Raw genomic sequence first — 23,607 nt, forward strand, 5'->3', positions numbered from 1 at the left:
TTGCAGCATTGGTGGATCGATTTAACCAATTAGATCGGGATATGGGAGCTAAAGTCTGAGCTGTACAGGCTATGGGATGGAAATCCCAGGATTCCGATAAACAGTTATTAGGAAAATTACCTGGAAAATATCATTATTGTGGGAAAGAAGGTCACTGGGCCAAGACGTGCAGGGCAAAACAGAAAGGTCGTGGCCGGGGAAGAGGACACAGCCAGGGATACAATTCAGCCAACAAGCCAGGCTTGTCACAAGATAATGGCCTCATAGAAGCATTTAAATGACTGACAATACAACAACAGAAGGAGTTACTTGGGATAGCAAAAAACGATTAGAGCCCACCTTGGCCCCCCTCCTTGCACTAATACAACAAAGGGGAGATGGGCTATATATAACTGTGAGGGTGGGCGATAAGGATGTGGACTGTCTTTTAGACACAGGAGCGGAATTAACATGCTTACCCCTACAATATGGAGACTTTTTGCCATTGGATGGTAGGGCACGTACAGCCTATGGAGTTGGGGGCCATAAAATGGAAATTAAAAGGATAACACCGATACTTATAGGGCTGGGTCCACATGAACTAACCACGTCGGTCTGGATAGGCCCAGTAGATCGACCCCTTTTGGGAATGGACGTTCTAATCTAAGTAGATTCATCGTTGCATTTTGAGGATGGTCGGGTGACATGGTCAATTAAAACTTTGAAGAAAGAAGAATTGAAGGAACACCCGATATGGGCTAAAGATAAGAACGATTGTGACCTACTCCAGATGGAGCCTACGTCATTTACAGGGACCAAGCCTCCATGCACTAAACAGTATCCCATCAATCCAACTGCCATCGTGGGAATCTTACCGGTTATTCAGCAATTGGAGAAACAAGGGGTGCTTATTAAAACGCATAGCTCCTCCAATAGCTCCGTGTGGCCGGTACAGAAATCTAATGAGACTTGGCGTTTGACTGTCGATTATAGGAAAGCTAACCAGTGTATTGATCAAAAAGCTTCTTTGGTCGCAGATCCCTCCACCATTTTTAATGCCCTCAAACCGGAACATAAATATTTCTCGGTTATAGATATGGCCAACGGATTTTGGTCGGTGCCTCTGGCACCGGAGGTTCGACAGTGGTTTGCTTTCACGGTCCAACGACAACAGTATACTTGGACCCAGTTACCGCAGGGTTTCCACAACAGCCCTACGGTATTCCACATGGCTTTACAAAGCCATTTGCGAGAATTACCTCCCCTGTCATCCACAGTCATCCAATATGTAGACAATATCCTGCTAGCTTCAAACACGGAAGAACAGCATGAACAAGATTTACGAGCTTTGCTGGACCACCTTTGGCTGAAAGGACATAAAGCCAGCATCGACAAAGCACAAATATCCCAAGAAGAGGTTGTATACCTGGGACAAAAGATTTCACAAGGAAAGAGAGAACTTACCCAGGATAGAACTGCAGCCATTCGGGCTGCTAAAAAACCCACCACTATTCAGGAACTAAGGTCTTTTTTGGGATTGTGTAACTTTAACAGAAATTGGATTGACTCCTTCACACAGCTTGCTCAGCCACTGAACGATATTTTAAAGGGGAAACGTGCCTCTAAAGAAGCCATCACTCTCACTAAAGAATAGCAAGAGATCTTCCTGAGTTTGAAAAAGGCTTTGTGTTCGGCACCGGCTCTGGGAATCCCCGACAGTGGTAAGCCATTTACCCTGTTTGTCCATGAGAAAGAAGGATATATGACAGCTATACTGACACAAGAACATGGGGATCGGCAAAGATCTATTGGCTATTATTCGGCAAAACTGGATGCGGTAGCCCTTGGATGGGGAAGTTGCCTAAGGGCCATGGAAGCTACATGTCGAGCGGTAATGACCACTGCGGGTCTCGTCCTTGACCAAAAGCTGATTGTCAAGTGTCCCCACACCGTACACGCTTTGCTGTCTATGAATAGAATGTCTCAGGTGACGGCAGCTAGATGGACCCGCTGGACAGCAGTTTTGGAAGCTCCTAATCTCCATATCGTCCGGGCCAGCCCGGTTAATCCCGCAACTATGCTCCCGATGTCAGAATCGAGGGAGCAAGAGGGGAGAGAATGTGAAGAGCATGACTGCGTGGAGATTTTAAAAGAAACAGAAGAAGCAGCCTTAGCAGCAGAGGAGCCTCTGCACAACCCAGACCTCATCCTGTTTACAGATGGTTCCTCCTTTGTTGACAATGGTACTAGAAAAGCAGGATAGGCAGTTACAACCTTATATGAGGTAGTGGCAAAAGGATGTTTGCCCTCAGGAACGTCAGCACAACAGGCCGAGTTACGGGCCCTGTCAGAAGCATGTCGAATAGCAGAAGGACAGACAGCTAATGTCTACACAGGTTCGCGTTATGCTTTTGGAGTCGCTCACGACTTTGGTATGTTATGGTGGAAAAGAGGATTCCTCACTGCTGCTGGTACGCCTATCCGAAATGGAAAAGAAGTCCGAGACTTACTGGAGGCCATACAATTACCTCAGGAAGTGTCCATCCTGAAGTATAAGGTCCATACCAAGGAAAATACCACAGAAGCACAGGGAAATGCTCTAGCCGACCAGGCAGCTAAAGATGCCGCCTCACAGGGCGTTCCTCCAGAAGAACCAACACAGATGTGCAGATTGGAAGCACTCAGGACTCTGACACGAGACCTTCAAACAATGGAAGGCGAGTGCTCCCAAGAGGAAATATGGACATGGATTGAGGCAGGAATTAAGCGATGTGAAGATGGTGTCTGGAGACAAAGAGTTACCAACAAGCCAGTCGCGCCACAAGCGCTTATGCCTTTTTTAGCCCAACAGATCCACTCGTGGGGACACTTGGCCTCACAACAGATGACGGCACGGTTCCAGAAAAGCTGGTGGGGTCGGGGATTTAAAAAACACGCCCAGCTGGTAACAGAGCGCTGTGTGGTCTGCCAGAAAAATAATTCTGGACCCATCACGGTAATGCCCCAACTGAGGCCCCCTGCCCCTGTCGGACCATTCCAGCATCTGCAGGTTGATTATATATCTCTTCCTCCATGCCAAGGATACACTAACATTCTTGTCATGGTCGACAGATTCTCTAGATGGGTAGAAGCTGTCCCAACTAAAAGAGCCACAGCCAATCACACTGCAAAGGTCTTGTGTAAGGATTACATTCCCCGATGGGGAGTCCCGAGTAGCATTGACTCAGATCAGGGAACACACTTCACAGGTGCTGTCTGCCAAGAAGTCTGTAGGTTACTGAACATTACGTGGGATTTACACTGTCCTTATCATCCACAATCATCAGGACAAGTAGAACGAACGAATCGAACTCTGAAACAACGGCTTGCCAAATATCACCAAGAAGGAACACCATGGCCCCAGGCACTACCAATAGTGCTATGTAGCATTAGGGCAACCCCGAACAGAACTACAGGTCTAAGCCAATTTGAAATTATAACAGCAAGACCCATGTCGCTGCCAGGAACTATCGATTTACGGAAAGCTGATGTTCACTTAATGAGTGACACTTTGTTATCATACTGTCAGAACTTAACCAATGCTATTAGTTCTGTTTCCCGACAGGTATCGGCAGCTTGGGGTAATCCACCCGAAGGAGGACACGACATCATCCCGGGAGTCTGGGTGTATGTGAAAAAGTTGCATAAAGAACCTTTGGGTGCCAAGTGGGAGGGACCTTACCAAATGTTATTGACCACCCAGGCAGCTGTTAAAGTCCAAGGAAAGAAAGCCTGGATCCATGCTTCACACGTTAAATGAGCACCCGTAACTGAAGCTGAAATCTAATAAGGACAATTACTTTTTGCGAAAATGTATAAATTTACTGTATTATTGATTGTAGGTATTCTAGGCATAGGCCTACTTCTTACTAGCCGACCTTCTGCACCAAAGGGAAATAGTAGGGTACCAAGGGAATTACATGTAAATATCTTTTTATATATGTCATACATTTATGCCAAACAAGGTAACATTTCTAGTTGTTGGGTGTGTACGCATATTTCTATTCACTCAAAGGGAGGGATTCCCTTGAGGCCAGTTCCCTTGAATATCTCGGAAATGGCTGAGTGGATAATTAATCAAAACAAAACAGGCAATGCGTTTCAGGATACGGAAAACTGGGCACGTAAGTGGAAGTCAGCAGGTTACAATCTTACTACCTTTGAAGGGGGATACCAACCGTGCTACAATAATTCCAAACGACCCCCATTTTTTGTTAACACTAATACAACGGGAATAGGAAGACCAGGGGAATTGGTCTGTCTGATTAGAAACATCAAAGGAGGCCAAAATATGGGGTATAGTAACTGCTCCCAGAATTATAATATAATCAAGCCACGGAACCATCCAAACTGGGCCGATGTGGGAATTTTTAACGTAACGGGGATTCTGAATAAAACAGATGGAAAAGCCTGGACAGGCCCCGGAGTGTTGCTGACAAAGAAACAGCTAACATTTATTGCATATAATGGCACCTATTGGGTGTGTGGCCACAAGGCCTACCCTTGGCTGCCCCAGAATTGGATGGGATCCTGCTATTTAGCCTACATTGTGCCTTATATGTATCATATAAAGTCACTGTCGGAACATTTACACCATCCTAAGAGAGCTATCACAGAAACAGAGAGGTTCTTTGCCATTCTGATCCCTGGGTATGGGACCGCCAAACTGGCAAGGGAATCCATTAACATGGCATCCGTTGTGGAACGAGTAGCCAATGATACCTCAGAGGCCCTAGTTAAAATCAATGCAGAAATGGTAGCAATCCGCCAGTTGCCCTACAGAATAGACTGGCCCTTGATGAGTGTTGCACATATATACCAGATAGCTCCGAAGAAATTACCCACTTAGCGGAGCATATCCAAGAGGTAGAAAAACTTAGGCAACCCCCATCATTCACTTTGTGGAGTGGAGCCACTGAATGGCTAGGTTCAATCGGAACTTCATTGGTGGAAGGTTTAATTCTATTTGTTGTAATTGTTTTACTTTTATATTGTTTGTTTATGTTGATTAAATGTTGTTGTGACCAGGCGGCTGTAGCTGCTGTCCCGCAGGTGAGACACCTTGCAGGTCCCAGCAGACCGCCTGCACATGGCACAGGAGTATGTTATGCTTAAGGGAAGGTTGTTTACTGGTTGAACTAAGATATTGATTTGGATTAAATTGGAATAAGGTTAATTAACCTACTAAAACCAGACTTCCATTGTGGCCATGATGGAACTCGGGTTGGTGTAAATTTGTGTGGAAGTTACTAGTCCGGACATGTGGCGAAACACATCAACAAATTTTAGAAGGAAACTCTATTAACATGTATGAAATTATTTTGTAGAATGTTTAACCAGTGATACCTAATGTTTTATGATTCAGTTTGTGAAAGAATCAAAGGGGGGATTGATAGAGAATGCAAACAGGCTGCATTTAGACAGGCTGTGAAAATTCACAGACAACAAGTCAGAGATGCTACGTGAGTGTTAGCATGTTGCATTAAGTCATCAATCAACTTGACATTTTAGGACCTTGGGTAGTGAGCCAATTAAAAGTTTAAAAGACTATTAATTGAGCCAATAAGGTCAAAGAAGGCGAGTTCTTTTCTGTAAATTGATCCAGGTATAAGTACAGCCATTTTGACCATGTGGTACCAGAAGAACAAAGACCTGGCTTAAAGCCAAGAACTTGTTATTGCTCTCTGCCAAAAATAAAGAAGTTAAAACTACAATCGGAGTTCGTATTTCATTGGAAATTAAAGAGATCTAACAGCAACCATCTTCAGCCAGAAGTGCCGAGTGGAGAATTCATATCGGCCTCCTCCTAAGGTCCCCACCATCACAAAAACCAGTCTTCATGTGATATCCAGAAACAGCTGAGCACAGTGGATATCGCAGGGGCAATAGGCCCCGACAACATCCCGGCTGTTGTGTTGAAGACTTGTGCTCCAGAACTAGCCGTGCCTCTAGCCAAGCTGTTCCAGTACAGCTACAACACTGGCATCTATCTGACAAGGTGGAAAACTACCCAAGTATGTCCTGTCCACAAAAAGCAGGACAAATCCAATCCGGCCAATTACCATCCCATCAGTCTACTTTCAATCATCAGCAAAGTGATGGAAGGTGTCGACGACAGCGCTATCAAGTGGTACTTACCAATAGCCTGCTTACCGATGTCCAGTTTTGCGCCAGGACCACTTGACTACAGACCTCATTACAGCCTTAGTCTTAACATAGACAGAAGTGCTGAATTTCAGAGGTGTGATGAAAGTGACTGCTCTTGACATCAAGGCAGCATTTGACCGAGTGTGGCATCAAGGAGCCCTAGTAAAATTGAAATCAATGGGAATCAGGGGAAAACTCTTCACTGGCTGGAGGCATACCTAACACAAATAAAGATGTTTGTGGTGTATGGAGGTCAATCATAACAGCCTCAGGACATTGCTGAAGGTATTCCTCAGGTTAGAAATGGGGATGTTTGCTGATGACTGCACAGTGTTCAGTGCCATTCACAACTCCTTAGATAATGATGCAGTCTATGCTCACCTGGACAATATTCATGTTTGCGCTGAGAAGTGGCAAGTAACATTCGCACCACACAGGTGCCAGGCAGTGACTCTCTCCATCAAGTGAGAGTTTAATCACCGTCTCTTGACATCCAATGGCTTTACCATCCCCGAATCCCCCACTATCAACATCCTAGGGTTCACCATTGATCAGAAACTTAATTGGACCAGCCACATAAAGACTGCATCAACAAGAGCAGGTCAGAGGTTAGGTATTCTGCATTGAGTGTCTCACCTCCTGACTCTCCAAAGCCTTTCCACCATCTACAAGGCACAAGTCAGAAGTGTGATGGAATACTCACCACTTGCCTGGATGAGTGCAGCTCCAACAGCACTCAAGAAGATCGACACCACCTAAGACAAAGCAGCCCGCTTGATTGGCATCCCATCCACCACCTTCAACATTCACTCCCTCCACCACCGATGTTCGGTGGCTGCAGTGTGTATCATCTACAAGATGCACTGCAGCAACTTGCCAAGGCTGCTTCGGCAGCACCTCCCAAACCCGAAACATCTACCACCTAGAAGGACCAGGTCAGCACCACCACCTCCTATTTCCCTCTAAGTCACACATCATTCTGACTTGGAAGTTTATCGCCGTTCCTTAATCGTCGCTAGGTCAAAGTCCAGGAACTCCCTCCCTAGCAGCACTGTGGGAGTACCTTCACCACACATACTGCAGCAGTTCAAGAAGGCAGTTCACTGCCACCTTCTCAAGGGTAATTAGGGATGGTCAATAAAATTTGGCATTGCCAGCGACACCTACATCCGATGAACGATTAAAAAAAAAAGGACATGTTCTATGAAAAAGGCGTTATCTAAATATTGTTGCTGTTGCTGCTGCCACTGTTTCCGCCTTTTCCTGCACCAGCCACGCAGAGTTAGGCAGAGTTCAATTTTGTTGAACATACAACACGGGGCTCACTAACGGCTCAGTGAGTAGCTTGGCCATACACATCAGGAAAGTACACAGGTTTGATTCACTGGTCTGTGCTAGGGAAGCAGAAAGGGGCTAGAATTGGCCCCACAGACTCAGATTAAGGAGGGGAAAATCAGCAAGTGAAAAGGCATTATTAAAATAGAACTATTTATGGTTCTGTAATTTTTTTCTCTCTTCCTGAATGGCCTCCACTTGGCAACTAAAACCAAGAGCTCACTGAGTGGAGCATCGTAGGTGCTGACCCGGGCCTGAACCTCCTATACCGTCTGCTGCAGTATTCCCCTGGGTAAGAGATTGATTAGGATTGTGGCCCTCAACAAAAATGTAATACTATGTTACGTTAGATGGTGTTTTCTGTGAGCAGCAGTCATCACTGTGGCCACTGACTGTCATTACACTCCATAATTCTGATGTCACCATTGCACATTTTTTAAGAACTAATTTGCACTTTATTTCTAGGAAATTCTGTAACCAGCATAAATAAAAACGGCGGAAGTCATTTTGCCTCTTTAGAAACTGAAACGCGACTGCAACTGAGTGCGGAGTGATGTCCCATCCTGATGGTGGAAGAATGGATTGTTCTCTTTGTTCTAGCACAGGTTAAATGTGTCCTTCATGCCTTTGCAGTGGTATGGGCCTCCACCGCAGATCAACTTGGACCTACCGCAGGCTCAAGTGTGGGCTGCAATGCTGTGAACCCATCCACTCTGCTGGACTCAGCATCTGCTGCACATTGTCCGAGATCACCCTCCAATGCCTGTGCATTTGTTGGATGCCCTGCAAGCATCCTTCTTTTAAAAAGTGAGGTCTGGGTTCCCAAGTTCTTTAGCCAAGGGGAGATGTTTCCTGAACCTCTGGCCAGCGAAGTCTTTCTGCTCATCTTCCACACCCAGCTGCTCCTGCCCAATCGTGTTCTGTGCATCATAGCATGTGCTTCCTGCTTGGTCGCCCTTGGAGGCTCTTCAGGTTGATGTCTCGGGACTGGTGCTTGGAGTGGAAAGCATACGTGATTCAGAGCTGGCAGGACCAGAACCAGAGGGGCTAGTTCATCATTTTTCTCTCTTTTTTTGTTGCTGTGGAGGAGGAGAGGGAGAGGTTAGAATGGGTTGATGAGCAGCAGAGTTCACGTGTGACTTTTTGAGTTATGGGTTCAAATCCTGCTCCAGAGACTTAAGCACAAAAATCTAGGCTGAAACTCCCGTGCAGTGCTGAGGGAGTGTTACACTGTTGGAAGTGCCATCTTTCAGATGAAACAGTAAACAGAGGCCCTGTTTGCTCACTCAGGTGGAAGTAAAAGATCCCACAGCATGTTTTTAAAAAGGGCAGGGGAGTTATCTCCAGTGTCCTAGCCAATATATAGGTCCCTCAATAAACAATCACTTAGAAAAAAAACAGATTCGAAACATATAAGATAATAAGGGGGCTCGACAAGGTGGATGCAGAGAGGATATTTTCAGTCATAGGGGAGACTAGAACTAGGGGACATAGTCTCAGAATAAAGGGCCGCCCATTTAAAACTGAGATTAGGAGGAATTTCTTCTTTCAGAGGTTTATAAATCAATGGAATTCTCTGTCCCAGAGAGCTGTGGAGGCTGTATCATTGAATATATTTAAGGCGGAAATAGACAGATTTTTGAGCGATAAGGGAATAAAGGGTTATGGGGAACGGGCAGGGAAGTGGAGCTGAGTCCATGATCAGATCAGCCATGATCTTATTAAATGGCGGAGCAGGCTCAAGGGGTCAGGTGGCCTACTCCTGTTCCTATTTCTTATGCTCTTATGTTCTTATTATATGGTCGTTATCACATTGCTGTTTCTGGGAGCTTGCTGTGCGCAAATTGGTTGCAGCATTTCCTACATTACAACAATGACTATACTTCAAAAATTACTTCATTGGCTGTCCAGTGGTTGTGAAAGACATTATGGCCTTGAAATTCCGATCAGAGGCTTCTTTTGGACGAACGCCACCAGAGAATTTTTACGAATTTACCTGCCGATTCCGGTGGGGAGGCCTTCTCTTCCCGCGCTGCGAAGCGCGCTCCTCGAGGTTTGGATGCAGAAGGTGCAGTCATGTGTGACTGCTCAGCCAATCAGGTACAGTATTCCGCAGCATTGTCATTAATAGCAATGAGAACTCCACTAAACACCATAATAAAAAATAAAAAACACATCTCACATAATTAAAGTTAATTGAAATTAAAGTTAATAAATGTCTTAGGTAAAAGAAATGTTAGGCGATTTTAAAAAAGGTTTTAAAATTATGGTTTAAAATAAACTTACCGTAATGGGCAGGGTTTTTAACAATAAAATGTGTTTTTTAAATTTAATTTTATTATGTTTTTGTATGTTTTAAAATTCTTATACCTGTAAAAGTAGGCTATTCATCAGGCGCAAGAGTTTTGAGGACATTTTCTGGGCAAGATATGGGTAAATCCCGCAATCTTGTCCATGTGAATGTCCTCGCTCCCAAGATACGGAGGATCTGTCAAGTTGGAGCGTGACAGATCGGAAAAGCCAGTTTTCAGCTCATGCGCATTGTATGCTGGAAACCGGCGTTTGCGATGCCTTCCCGAGTCCATACACTCCATATGGACCCGGGAGACCCGGATTTCCAGGTCATTCTAAATGCAAGTCTGTCTTTCTTTCTTTCTTTCTTTCTTCCTTTCTTTCTTTCTTTCTTTCTTTCTTTCTTTCTTTCTTTCTTTCTTTCTTTCTTTCTTTCTTTCTTTCTTTCTTTCTTTCTTTCTTTCTTTTTCATTACCTAGTTTGCAGACAGATTACAAAAGCATGAGAAGGAAGAGAGTGGTCTATGAACCTGCAGCTGGCACCTGCCCTCGGATTTCTCCACCTCCATCTCTCTCTATTAATTGCCTCTCTCTGAGATCCAAAGCTTCCTCCACCATGGGGTCAGAGGTCAACAGTTGCAGTCGACCACGACCTGTGGCCACTTTCTCTCTGCTGTTATGGGATGCCTTCTCCTTTGAAAAGAATGGCAGAATCAGATTACTCTCTGGTTGTCATGAGGTCCAATGAAACCCAGGTTTCAGCAAACAGATGTTTGAAACAAACAAATAGCTTTCATGTGAATCTTTTGGCGAGGTTCATGCATGTAAGAATGTGAGTGAACGAACATTTTCAGGCAAAGATTGAGTGTATAACGAACTCTGGATAGTAGTTGTAAGTTCTTGAAAAGCTTCAACACAGTGAAGGGAGATACTTGTAGAATGGCAATCATGCTCAGCACCGAGCAATCTTGCAAGGTGTAGATGATTCTACTTACATTTCCTGACCTGGTAAGGTCATTAAACTTCTTGAGGCACTGAGTAGCAGTTCTGATGATTTTGGAGGTGGTACCAACTGCCATGGCCTTCGACTGTGCTTGGAAGCTCTCTTGGTCAGTCTTCTACCCCATAACCATTTTCATTCTGATCTGTGTCAGCAGTACTTTTTGTTGATGCCTCAGACAATTTGAATAAACAAGGCGGACTCTCGCTGATATTTATATCTCAAGTTTGGAGTTTACTCACTGGGGGGTTGGAGCAGGAAATGGAGAGCTGTTTTCATGAGGGTTATGGTTGTGTTAGTGGCTATGTTACTGGACTTATAATCCAGATGCCTGGACTAATAATCAAAAGAGTCAGAGTTCAAAACCCGCCTTGCACTTAAACTGCTGCAAATGTTTTAAAACCTTTATTTTATTCATTCTCAGGATATGGGCATTGCTCACAATACTGGCATTTATTGCCCATCCCACCAACTGAGTGGTTTGCTAGGTCACTTCAGAGGGCAGTTAAGAGTGAGAGGACTGCAACAACAACAACAACAACTTTTATTTATATCGTGTCTTTAGCGTAGTAAAATGTCCCAAGGTACTTCACAGCAGTGTTATAAGACAAAACAAATAAATTTGACACCGAGCATTTATAATCAGGGATGCTCAAGAGAGCAGAATTTGAGGAGAGCAGACAATTTGTGGGGTTGTGAGGCTGAAAGAGATTACAGAAATAAGGAGGGGCAAGGCCATGGAGGGCTTTGTAAACAAGGATGAGAATTTTGAAATCGAGGCGTTGCTTAACCGGGAGCCAGTGTAGGTCAGCGAGCACAGGGGTGATAGATGATTGAGACTTGGTGCAAGTTAGGACACGGGCTGCCGATCTTTGGATGACCTCAAGTTTACGTAAGGTAGAATGTGGGGGGCCAGCAAGCAGTGTTTTGGAGTAGTCAAGTCTAGAGGTAACAAAGGCTTGGATGAGGGTTTCAGCAGCAGATGAGCTGAGGCAGGGCCAGAGGCGGGCAATGTTACGGAGGTGGAAATAGGCGGTTTTAGTTATGCTGCGGATATGTGGCCGGAAACTCATTTCAGGGTCAAATATGATGCCTAGGTTGCAAACAGTCTGGTTCAGCCTCAGATAGATGTGAGGGAGAGGGATGGAGTCGGTGGCTAGGGAATGCAGTTTGTGGTGGAGAAGAGGACCAAAGAAGACCAATCCCGTTGGTGTGGGACTTGAGGCACGCATAGGCCAGATCGGCTAAGGACGGCAGGTTTCCTTCCCTGAAGGAAAGTAATCAGTTGGGTTCTCACAACAATTGTGATCACTTTTACTGATACCTGTTTTTTAATTAAATTTAAAAAAATTGAACTTAAATTTTCAAACTGTCATGGTGGGTTTTGAACTCTGACTCTCTTGATTATTAGTCCAGGCATCTGGATTATGAGTCCAGTAATATAGCCACTAGCACAACCGTAACCCTCATGAAACCCACCCTGGATTCTGGGGAGGTTCCAGCAGATTGGCAAACTGCAAATGTAACGCCCCTATTTTAAAAAAGAGGCAGACAAAAAGCAGGAAACTATAGACCAGTTAGCCTAACATCTGTGGTTGGGAAAATGTTGGAGTCCATTATTAAAGAAGCAGTAGCAGGACATTTGGAAAAGCATAATTTGGTCAGGCAGAGTCAGCATGGATTTATGAAGGGGAAGTCATGTTTGACAAATTTGTTGGAGTTCTTTGAGGATGTAACGAACAGGATGGATAAAGGGGAACCAGTGGATGTGGTGTATTTGAACTTCCAGAAGGCATTTGACAAGGTGGCACAAGATAAAGGTTCACGGGGTTGGGGTTAATATATTAGCATGGATAGAGGACTGGCTAACTAACAGAGAACAGAGAGTCAGGGTAAATGGTTCATTCTCTGGTTGGCAACCAGTAACTAGTGGGGTGCCGCAGGGATCAATGCTGGGACCCCAACTATTTGCAATCTATATTAACGACTTGGAAGAAGGGACCGAGTGTAACGTAGACAAGTTTGCTGATGATACAAAGATGGGACGAAAAGCAATGTGTGAGGAGGACACAAAAAATCTGCAAAAGGATATAGACAGGCTAAGTGAATGGGCAAAAATTTCGCAGCTGGAGTGTAATGTTGGAAAGTGTGAGGTAGTGACTTTGGCAGAAAAAAATCAAATAGCAAGTTATTATGGAGAAAGATTGCAAAGTGCTGCAGTACAGTGGGACCTGGGGGTACTTGTGCATGAAACACAAAAGGATAGTATGCAGATACAGCAAGTGATCAGGAAGGCCAATGGTATCTTGGCCTTTATTGCAAAGGGGATGGAGTATGAAAGCAAGGAAGTCTTGCTACAGCTATATAAGGTATTGGTGAGGCCACACCTGAAATATGGCGTACAGTTTTGGTTTCCATATTTACGAAAGGATATACTTGCTTTGGAGGCAGTTCAGAGAAGGTTCACTAAGTTGATTCCGGGGATGAGGGGGTTGACTTATGAGGAAAGGTTGAGTAGGTTGGGCCTCTATTCATTGGAATTCAGAAGAATGAGAGGTATCTTATCGAAATGTATAAGATTATGAGGCGGCTTGACAAGGTGTATACAGAGAGGATGTTTCCACTGATGGGGGAACTAGAACTAGAGGGCATGATCTTAGAATAAGGGGTCACCCATTTAAAACTGAGATGAGGAGAAATTTCTTCTCTCAGAGGGTTGTAAATCTGTGGAATTTGCTGCTTCAGAGAGTTGTGGAAGCTGGGATATTGAATAAATTTAAGACAGAAATAGACAATTTCTTAAATGATAAGGGGATAAAGAGTTATGGGGAGTGGGCGGGGAAGTGGAGCTGAGTCCATGATTAGATCAGCCATGATCTTATTAAAAGGCGGAGCAGGCTCGAGGGGCTGTATGGTCTACTCCTGTTCCTATTTCTTATATTCTTATGAAAGCAGCTCTCCATTTCCTGTCCCACCTCCCCAGTGGGTAAACTCCAAACTTGAGATATAAATATCAGCGAGAGCCCGCCTTGTTTATTCAAGTTAAACTGAACTCAGAAATTCTCTGGGGTGAACCAAGATGCAATCAGTCGGATGGAAATACTGCCTCAGCTTGCTCGGCACACTTATAGAATCATAGAAACATTACGACACAGACGGAGGCCATTCGGTCTATTGTGACCATGCCAGTCAAAAAAGAGCTACCCAGCCTAATCCCACTTTACAGTATTTTGTCCATAGCCCTGTAGATTACAGCTCAAGTGCACATCCAAATACTTTTTAAATGTGATGAGGGTTTCTGCCTCTACCACCCTTTCAGACAATGAGTTCCAGACCCCCACCATCCTCTGAGTGAAGAAATGTTTCCTCATCTCCCCTCTAATCCTTCCACCAACTATTTAAATCTATGCCCCTGGTTATTGACCCTTCTGCTAAGGGAAATTGGTCCTTCCTATCCACTCTATCTAGGCCCCTCATAATTTTATACACCTCAATAAGGTCTTCCCTCAGCCTCCTCTGTTCCAAACAAAACAAACCCAGCCTATCCAATCTTTCCTCATAGCTAAATGTTCCAGTGCTGGCAGCATTTTCGTAAATCTCCTCTGTACCCTCTCTAGTGCAATCACATCATTCCTGTAATGTGGTGACCAGAACTGCACGTAGTACTCTCGCTGTGGCCTAACTAATGTTGTATACAGTTGTAGCATAACTTCACTGCTCTTATATTCTATGCCTCAGTTAATGAAGGAAATAATTCCATATGCCTTTTTAACTACCTTATCGACCTGTCCTGCTACCTTTAAGGATCTGTGGACATGCACTCCAAGGTCCCTCTACTCCTCCACACTTCTCAGTATCCTCCCAAGTATTGTGTATTCCCTTGCCTTGTTGCACCTCCCCAAATGCATTACCTGTCATATATGTACATGCTGTTTGTAGCCATCAGATGGTGCCATTGTTGGAAGCCACTGAGCAGCACGCACATGGTGCTGCTCTGGTATAAAAGGCCAGCCATTTTGAGAATCAGGCACTTTGAGCCGTGTTAAAGCAAAGCCAAGGTTGTACCTTGTTTAGTTAAACAGTACTCAGTTTGTACCTTTATTGCATACATAACATTATCTCACACTTCTCCAGATTGAATTCCATTTGCCACTTTTCTGCTCAACTGACCAGTCCATTGATATCTTCCTGCATTTCTCTTTACAGACAAACACATAGCCAATTATTGTACCCATCTTTATCATACTTCCTACATTTAAGTCTAAATCATTAATATATACTAGAAACAGCACTGGCAATTGTGCTGAATTTTTTACAAATCACTCCATGGCCTCGCCCCTCTCTATCTCTGTAATCTTTTTCAGCGTTACAACCTCACAAGATGTCTGTGCTCCTCAAATTCTGCCCTCTTGAACATCCCTGATTATAATCGCACAACCATCGGTGACCGTGCCTTCAGCTGTTTGGGCTCCAAGCTCTGGAACTCCCTCCCTAAACCTCTCCGCCTCTCTACCTTTCTTTCCTCCTTTAAGATGCTCCTTAACACCTACTTCTTTAACCAAGCTTTTAGTCATCTGCTATAATTTCTTCTTTTGTGGCTCGATGTCAAATGTATCTGTTTTGTCTTGTAAGACTGCTGTGAAGCACCTTGGGACGTTTTACTACATTAAAGGCGTTATATAAATAACTTGTTGTTGTTGTTGTTGAAGAGGTTTCAACCTGAAGTGATCTGGTCACTGTACACAGCCCTGCAATCCTCTGGGATGCTCCCACATTTTAATTTTTTTTCTTGAAAGATTTATGAAGAACAAACATCTTTACCCTCTGGTAATTTTCCACGTCTTTGACACTGACCCCTTGTAGCTGGAGTCTAGGTCCCATGTGGCCTCTTTATGACGTTTATGTTTGCTTTCTCAAATGAAAACAGTCAGTCGCTGACTACATGAATTCAGCCATTTTGAAAGAAATCCAAATTTATCGAATGTAAACGGAGCGAAAGTTGAGCTTTCCTGAAACAAACAAATTTGGGCTGTCTCTGATAGCTAGCCTGGATTTAATCACATCCCTAAAGAAGCTTATTTCATAAAACCTTAAAACAAAACATTAAAAATAGAATGAATGCTTACCATTGATATTTCTGTGATATTTAAATATGTTTTGTGTTGCCCTATAAACTATTGGGAGCAGCACACGATTCATTTGCTCAGTCTCATCAGCCTCTGTGTTCCTGGAGGTTTATATGGAAGAGGTGATTCCTGATCCAGCGCTCCCAGTGAGATAAAGCACCCTCTGGGAATGCATTGCAGCAAACCACAAGCTCACAGCTCATGATTTCCCACCCACAAAAATGGAGCCCGGTAGCAGGAGAATATAAACACGCAGCTGCAACCTTCGTGCTACAATTAAAGGGGGGAAAAAAAAGAAAGATCTGCATTTATAAAAGTGCCTTTCATGATCTCAGGACTACCCAAAAAGCTTTAAACCCAATTAAGTATGTTTTGAAGTGTAGTCAATGTTGTAATGTAGGAAACGTGATAGCCATTGCGCACATCATCAAAGTCCCACAAACTGCAATGTGAAAATGACCAGATAATCTGTTTTAGTGATGTTGGATAAATATTGGCCAGGACACCAGGAGAACTGCCCTGCTCTTCTTCGAAATAGTGCCATGGGATCTTTTACCGCCACGTGCGAGAACCTTGGTTTAACATCTCGTCCGACCAATGGACCACCGACAGTGCAGCACTCCCTCAGCATTGCACCAGGAGTGGCAGCCTAGATTTTGAAAACAGACTTACCTAGACCCAGGAGTAAGTCCACTAATTCTCATTCTGTTTGATGGACTATTATTCCTTTGAGGGAGATTCCAGCCTTGATCCCTAGGATGGGCTTGGAAGGAAAAATAATCAGCCAGGATTCACACTTCTCATTTCTATCCAATGAGCTTTGTTGGAAAGTGTGCATGTGTGGTGCTGGATAAGGATAGGATTAGATGTGACTCTCCAATGGTTAAATAACGTGCCAGCACTCAACTGTCTAAGCTGTTAACTTGAGGAATGGCTACTTGGGCAAGGCACCAGAGGGGCAGCTGAAACCCAAGGAACCAGATTAAACATTAGTCAGCTCTTTCAGCAACAACAACGATAATAACTTGTATTTATATAACGCCTTTAACATAGTGAAACGTTCCAAGGCGCTTCACAGGAGAAGTATGCGATAAAAATTTGACACCGAGCCTCATAAGTAGAAATTAGCACAGGTCACCAAAAGCTTGGTCAAAGAGGTATGTTTTAAGAAGCATCTTGAAGAAGGAAAGACGCTCCTTAAAAAGCGGTAGAAAAGCGGAAAGGTTTAGACAGGGAGTTCCAGAGCTTGTGGTCTAGGCAACAGAAGGCACAGCAACCAATGGTTGAGCGATTATAATCAGGGATGCTCAGGAGGGCAGAATTAGCGGAGCGCAGACATCTCGGGGGGTTGTGGGACTGGAGGTGATTGCAGAGATAGGGAGGGGCGAGGCCATGGAGGGATTTGAAAATAAGGATCAGAACATTGAGATCGAGACGTTGCTTAACCGGAAGCCAATGTAGGTCAGCGAGCACAGGGGTGATGGGTGAGCGGGACTCGGTGCGAGTTAGGACATGGGCAGCCGAGTTGTGGATCACCTCTAGCTTAGCAGAGGGAGGAGAACACGGAGAGGGAATTTAAAAAGTACTTCTCTTTATCTTATTTTTTTAAAGGAAATGTGGTAATTTTGACTTTGTTCGATAGTGTAAAATGGGTGAGAGCGAATCAGAAGCCTGCTGTATATCTCGCCTAATTTTATTCCCATTGAAGTCAATGCAAATAAAAATCGGGAGAGATGTAAAACAGGCTCCCGATTTGCTATCACACATTTTATACTATCGCACAAAGTCAAAATCTACGCCAATCATTCTAAGCAGATTGGCACTCCTGTTACACTGCAATAACAGCTACTTTAATAATGTCACTGAGCTGACTGCTGCACCTCATACCCATCCACCTGCAATCTGACCTCATTTGGTCAATGTTTTATGGGATATAGTTTGTTTACAATACTTAGTGTCACTCTAGTTGGTCAGGAAGGATGTGGGACCAGCTTGTCTAGAGATGTGTTGGAGAAACTCCAACAAAAATAAGTGCCTAAACATAATCTAATACTTTAAAAGAAAGTACATTCTGGAAGGATTATGGTACAATGTATTTCGGAAAATAAAATTAACAAACACAACTGCTTATTTTTTTTCCCTTTGTAAATTCAGTGTTTTTTTATTTGTTCCTGGGATGTGGGTGTTGTTGGCAAGGCCAGCATTTATTGCCCATCCCTAATTGCCCTTGAGAAAGTGGCAGTGAGCTGTCCTTTTGAACCGCTGCAGTCCGTGTGGTGAAGGTACTCCCACGGTGCTGTTAGGGAGGGAGTTCCAGGATTTTGACCCCACGAGGATGAAGGAATGGCGATATATTTTCAAGTCAGGATGGTGTGTGTGACTTGGAGGGAAACTTGGAGGTGATGGTGGTCCCATGCGCCTGCTGCCCTTGTCCTTCTAGATGGTAGAGGTCACGGGTTTGGGAGGTACTGTCGAAGCAGCCTTGGCGACTTGCTGCAGTGCATGTTGTAGATGGTGCACACTGCAGCCATGGTGCGCCGGTGATGGAGGGAGTGAATGTTTAAAGGTGGTGGATGGGGTGCCAATCAAGCAGCTGCTTTGCCCTGGATGGTGTCGAGCTTCTTGAGTGTTGTTGGAGCTGAACTCATCCTGGCAAGTGGAATGTAATCTATGACACTCCTGACTTATGCCTTGCATGTTCCATTAGGCACCATTGGCATAAAGGGAGTGCATTGCGTGCTAGATAAAACCCCTATTTTAGTCATTCTGTCAGCAATATAATACCTTCGCAATGCTTCCTTAATGCATGTATACATTATAAATAGAATAATGACTGTAAATAGGGGATAATTAGAGGATATTGGTAATATGCTACCTAGAGAATAGCAGATGATTAGGTGCAGATTACATCAAAGATAATAGACAGTTGGGTATGTGTCACATACAGGATGATAGACAGCTGATAGTGTATTACATACAGGGTGACAGTTGGCTAGGAATATGTTACACCCACGAACAGTTGGGTACATGTTATATATAGGAGTGCCTTATATCCAGGATAAGAGATTGCTGAACAGTGTTACAAAAAGTGTGATAGATGACTGGAATCTGTTGTGTGCAGGATTGCAACTTGTAGTGTGTTATATGGAGGATAGCAAGGAGTATATTCCATGGAGAATAATAACTTTGATCAGGTTCCATGGGAATAATGGATAAATCCAAACAATTACAAGAAAATAATCTCAAGTGGTTCAAAAGACGTAATGCTTTGTGACAATGAAACTTATATTGTCGAGCTTCTTGAGTGTTGTTGGAGCTGAACTCATCCTGGCAAGTGGAATGTAATCTATGACACTCCTGACTTATGCCTTGCATGTTCCATTAGGCACCATTGGCATAAAGGGAGTGCATTGCGTGCTAGATAAAACCCCTATTTTAGTCATTCTGTCAGCAATATAATACCTTCGCAATGCTTCCTTAATGCATGTATACATTATAAATAGAATAATGACTGTAAATAGGGGATAATTAGAGGATATTGGTAATGTGCTACCTAGAGAATAGCAGATGATTAGGTGCAGATTACATCAAAGATAATAGACAGTTGGGTATGTGTCACATACAGGATGATAGACAGCTGATAGTGTATTACATACAGGGTGACAGTTGGCTAGGAATATGTTACACCCACGAACAGTTGGGTACATGTTATATATAGGAGTGCCTTATATCCAGGATAAGAGATTGCTGAACAGTGTTACAAAAAGTGTGATAGATGACTGGAATCTGTTGTGTGCAGGGTTGCAACTTGTAGTGTGTTATATGGAGGATAGCAAGGAGTATATTCCATGGAGAATAATAACTTTGATCAGGTTCCATGGGAATAATGGATAAATCCAAACAATTACAAGAAAATAATCTCAAGTGGTTCAAAAGACGTAATGCTTTGTGACAATGAAACTTATATTGCTCAAGTAGTTCATTGTCATCTGACCCTGAGCACTTCCTAAAATAGTTTCTGTTGACGGACTGAGCAGTGCTTTGTGCTTAAGGAGTTTGTTAATAAATACTGCTGGAATTTTCCTGTGGAATGCTCACACATTCTCTGTTGAACTCTTTCCTATCCCATTGGTCTCACCAAAAGTAAATTATGCTCCCCAGACGTCAAACCTCATTGAACTTTGATTCACAAGCTAAGTCCGTGACTGGAGCTAGCTGAGGTCCATCAACTGGAGTCTTGATCAGCTTACGCGGGAACAAGATCCTTGCTAGCCATGGAGCCCTGCTTAAGGCCCTAAATACCACTGCACCACTCACAACTGTTTTTCTGTATTCGTGAGGAGAAAGTAGGGCAGAAAAAAAGTTTCTTTGACATAACTGAAAATAAAGACTTCATTTTATACTTAGAAATTGCTCTTTTGTCAAGATTTAACCTCAATTCCCTCTGAGGACTCACAAGACGAGAGTTTCTAATTTGTGTTATTTTAATGCTGACGTTTACTCATTTATTTTAAATGGGTTAAATCTGGAATTAAAATAACAGTGATGGGAAAATCTCAACTGACATGTCCCAAAACTGACCACAATTAACCTCGGGTTTGCTGGGGACGCCTAATAGTCTACCTAACCCCGAGCGGTGGTTGAGTGTAATGTTCTCTATTAGTGAAATACAATCCCAATCTGATGAAGCCGTCTTAACTACCCTACTTTGTGTAGAAAGAAACAGAACAATAAAACCCAGGAAGGTAATTCCTAAGCTCGTGTTAATTTGATATCACTTTCCAAGGAAGCATGCCACCCTCGACACAACCGAACCTTTGGTTGGGGCCTACCATAACCCAATGTGAGCTCGGAACAGGGACTTAACCTGAATAAATTAAAATGCTAAGACAGCGGATTTTTCTGAAGTTGTTGCTGATCTCCTTACCTTCATAGCCCAGACTTAAGACCAATCTCCGATATGTGTACACACTTGAACTTTAATTGTGGAGGGCGTTAAGGAACATGAACCATATTATTCTGTCAGCATATGCCCATTTCTCAGTTCCAGTCGTGTTTTTAGTTCTGCTCTTATCCATACCAAGACAGCTGCGATACTCCCTCACAAAACAAGATCCTCCCTGGGAGATGATATTCATTATTGACTTCTCATTTAACCTTGAATACTGCTGTGTACGACATTGCAGAGTTTAGCAGCTGCAGCCTATAAAATTAACAATTACAGATACAACAGCCTTTACTACTATGTGAGGTTAGCTTGTTACTTTTTCATTAAAATAGATAAGTGAGCTATCTCAGAGAATGAATTCTTTTATTTGGCAAGAGATTGCCGAACAAAGAAATAAAACGCTTCCAGAAGGTTGAGAGGATTGATGGAAATGCAGGATGATTACATTCTTCATGTAGGTTTCTCTGTTTCCCCGTTCAAAAGAGTTCTACCGTGACCTCTTTGAGCAGGGCTGTGCTGACTATAGCATCAGAATGTAGAACAACATGATAAAGTTGATGTTTAGCTTGATTACATATGATTCAAAGTATTCCCTTTGCTTTTGTCTGCTACCTACTCTGCTACATAGAATCTTGAAATCATAGAAAATTACAGCACAGAAGGAGGCCATTTGGCTCGTCGTGACCGTGCTGGCTCTTTGGAAGGGCAGTCGTGCTCATCCCACATCCCTGCTTTAAGGCCATATATACTGGAATCTGTGTTATATGCTTTGCAGCCTCATGCACATTTCTATGTTCATTAATTTAGAGGAGAAACTAAGATACCAATACAATTTAGAGGTGTTTACAGGAATTGCCCCCCCCCAAAAAAAAGAGTGTGCATTTGGCCAATCTAGCTCATCTTTTGTTCGAAACCTATGGTCTCACCCTCCTCAGTATTTACTGCTCTTGACTGTTTCTGAGAGTTTTATCTCCACCACCCTACCCTGAAAACCATTACATATATTGACCATTCTGTGTGAAGAAGTATGTCCTGACATTAGTCTATAACTTGCCTTTTGCCAGTTTGACCTTTCAGTTATAAAACTGTGGTTTTGACATACATACCGGAGTGATCAATAGATTTGTTTTTCATAATGAACAAATAATGGAATTTTATAGCGATTAGTAATTCACGTCAGTTACTGGCTAATTAATGTTGTTTTGATATTTTTATGTTATGTGTTGAATAGCAAGGCTAACTGCAAACAGTATAATAGTCAGTACAAACAAAACATTCTGGACAGAGGGCTGAAATGTGAACTTTAATACATTGGGAGGAAGAATATAAAATCAATATTAATTGTGGTTTTGATATTCGCATTATATGAATATGGATCATTGGATTTTTTTGCCATTTTAAGATTATGCATATTGTATCATGCAAAAATGTATTTCTTTTAAAGAAAGGAAGAAAGAATTTGCCTTTCATGACCATGGGACATTCCAAATGCTTGATAACCAATGAAGTACTTTTGAAGTGTCGTCACTGATGTAATGTAGGGAAACGCAACAGAAAATTTGCGCAGAGCAAGCTCCCACAACAGCAATGTGATAATGACCAGATAATCATTTATTTTTTAGTGATGTTGGTTGAGGGATAAATATTGATCAGGACAATGGGGAGAGCACCCTGCTCTTCTTCAAATAGTGCTGTTGGGGCGGAATCTATTAAAGAATAAGACTCAAACACCCGTCTGCGTAAGTGGAAAACACACAAGTTTATTATACGTATTCCGAGACTTGGCCAAGCCAGAGCTCCGTGTGCAGACTTTGCAGCCTGTCACCCCAGAATTCAAATTCTTACTTGCCAGCATACAGAAATTAAAGCTATAATCCAAAATCCGCGTGCATGACTTGTTCCATCAACTGACCACAATATCCTTTTGACATTTACAATGTTTCTAGTGATATTGGGGCTTTCCACTTTAGCTACGAGGCAGCAAAGGCTGTTATCCTGTTATTTCACACCTGGCATCACATTTCTTGACCACGGTTGCTACAACGATCTTATAGCCTAATTATACCCAGACAGTCTGGGTTGCAGTTTCTAGCAACTGCGCTTAGCTGTGCGCAAAGCTTAGCTACGTGCTATGTCTTTAATTGGTTCTTGCTTATTGTTACTAGGCAGACAAAGCTTGACTATATTTGCTAATCCAGAAGGCCAGACTATAGAGGGATTCTGAAATCCTTCTTCAATCCCTCCTTTGGTTCTTGGCTACCCCAGCCCATGAGACCACTAAGTTATATCCATTCGTCCCGTCCCCTTGTTCGGTGATCAGCCGATAGGTTCGGGAGGAATAGTTGCATGATGCCAGTGGTTAAATCCCACTGTCCATCAGCTTTTTCCTTTCAATATCCACTGGGCGCGGCGTCTAGCCCTGCGTCTTCTGCATGATGAGCAGAACATAAACGTGTATCCAAGAGCCAAGATTAGTTGTACTGCCACCAATATGTGTGATATGATACGTAATGGATATTAACATTCAGTCCCCAGTTCCATGCTTTCTTGTATCAGGGGGTACGTTGAAGGTCTTTTGCAATGTCCTTGTCCAGTTCACGCAGCTCCTATTTGAGCACATGTTATCATTTGATGCTCACCAGCAGAGGATCCTTAATGTCTCTCAGGTCCTCGAGCAGGTGGGGTATTAGTGCAGCCAGTTCACTTTCATATTGGAACAAATCTTGTTTAATCTCATCAGTA

General features: G+C 43.2%; 1 long non-coding RNA gene across 1 annotated transcript; it reads right to left on the reverse strand.

Annotated features, from left to right (window-relative positions):
• Positions 1–4,926: 4,926 nt before the first annotated feature.
• Positions 4,927–21,008, reverse strand: LOC139279891 (uncharacterized). Its single transcript, XR_011596541.1, has 3 exons — positions 20,845–21,008; positions 9,497–9,645; positions 4,927–8,579 (listed from the first exon to the last, which is right to left on the reverse strand). It is a non-coding gene; the product is annotated as an uncharacterized lncRNA (long non-coding RNA).
• Positions 21,009–23,607: the final 2,599 nt, after the last annotated feature.

This window comes from Pristiophorus japonicus, chromosome 14, assembly GCF_044704955.1.
Source record: "Pristiophorus japonicus isolate sPriJap1 chromosome 14, sPriJap1.hap1, whole genome shotgun sequence".
NCBI classification, from domain to species: Eukaryota; Metazoa; Chordata; class Chondrichthyes; family Pristiophoridae; genus Pristiophorus; species Pristiophorus japonicus.